Below are 2,018 nucleotides of genomic sequence, written 5' to 3' on the forward strand. Positions count from 1 at the left end.
TCTTTCACATTATCCATAGCCAGTCATGAATACTGTGGACATGTGGTAAACCTATCACCAATTATAACTAAAAAGTAATAATGAATAAGCTCAAAGATAATAATGGGATCATTAAGCCTTGAATTGAATCTATTGATTTTTATTAAAAATTTAAAACATCTGTTATATCTTCTCCTCACTGTAGGGACTAATCTTCAAAAATATATTTCTATTTATTATTTAGAATTTTATATCTGTACTCAATGTGTTTGACCGTTTCAGCACATCTTCCCTCAAATCATCTCAGGCCCCACCCCCACTGCAGTCTGCTTCCCAATTTCATGTCTTCTTCTATTTCTGAATAATTTAATGAATTCAATTACTGCTGTTCATAGCTGCCTGGGTGTAGTGCCTTCCCCTGGAACAAACCTTTTCTTTGTTCAATCACACTGTGCTTAAACTTATTGCAAATTGAAAAGTCAAGGACCACACACAATAGAAAAATTTAGTCATACCTGTTTCTTTTAGAGTCTATGGTGATGCAAAATCATTTTGATTCAATAACCTTCATGTCTGTACTGCTTAGTCAGGAGCATGGCCTTGCCCACTAACTAATGAATCATCTGGTTAACTAATGAATACATCAGCTTGAGCTGCTTATTATGAAGTACTGGGAATTTTTTTTAAAAAGTGTCCAAACATAACTTTGTCTCCACAAGGAATAGATAGAAAGCACTGATTACAACAGATACTAATAATCAATAATCAGGTATCCTATTATTCATGTTTTAAAGGTAGGCTAAAACCTTTAGTTATTCTGTATAAATTTTAATCATTTTATCACTAATTATTTCTACAAAGAAAAAAAAAAAACAGATTTCTAGAAACTCCTAAATAATTAAGGAGGAACACACCAGCAAGTTTCTAAGGGCCTGACAGAGCCTCTCACGGAATTGATGTTCTTAGACAGCTGTTGGCAGCTCTGAGCTTTGTTTATCCACCGAAAACTTGTCAGTACCTAATGGAGTCCAGAGCATAAAGGAAATTATTGTCCACAGCTTAGCACAAAAGTATATCTATTTTTTAAGTGCCATAGAGTCAATGAGTAAGCCAGAGAGAGCAGATCATGATGCTCCAAGAGCCTTGATTTCTTATGACCAGAATTCCAAACAGAGATGTCTTCCCACTAAGAGGTGATTCAGACTGTGACTGGGAAATCAGCTTTCATTTGCAGATCTAATAAGCTGAGAATAACTCCTGCTCTTTCAGAAATCAGTAATACTGTGTATTAGCATCACTTTATTGTGGGGATTATGAAAAGATTACATTTCCCTCCTCATCTTTTTCTCTTCAACCTCTCCCATGTACTCCTCCTAATTCTCCTTCAAATTGATTGTCAGTTTTTAAATTAATGATCATTAATAATAATGTTTAAAATAATACAAAAAAGTTAAAGGTAAACTATGTTTTTCTTACTTCCCTGGGTAACTAGTAGTTAAGAACAAGATTCTACTGCATCACACTGCCAGGTCTATTACTCTGGTGTGTCCACAGGCTGCAAATAGTGCCACCAGTTTAAGAAAACATTATTCAAAAAGACAAGAGCAAGACATCCCTAAGCCAGGGCACATTTATATTTTAACCTTTCCCCTTTTCTCTGATATTCTGTGTAAAGGATGAAAGTAATAGGAATTCATTTGCTCCATCCTAAGGCCCTCAGGCCAAAATGACTGGACTTTGTGATGCCTATATTTGCTAGTCAACATGGTTATATCTGGTATTAACTACAACTGGAAAGACTGGGCACACTGGTGGATCTAAGAAGACACATTTCTATTCTCTATCTTTGAGGTGGATAAAACACTTTTAGCCAGATTTTTGTTATTGTTGTTTTGCTTTGTTTTTTTATGTTTTCTTCAAATTAATAATTTAATTTGCTTTACATCTTAATTACATCTCCCCCCCTTCACTTCTCCTACCCCATCCTTCTTTTTCCCAGAAAAGGAGAGGCATCCCAGGAATATCAACACACTATGACA

Source organism: Micromys minutus (genome assembly GCF_963924665.1).
Source record: "Micromys minutus genome assembly, chromosome: 3".
NCBI lineage: Eukaryota > Metazoa > Chordata > Mammalia > Rodentia > Muridae > Micromys > Micromys minutus.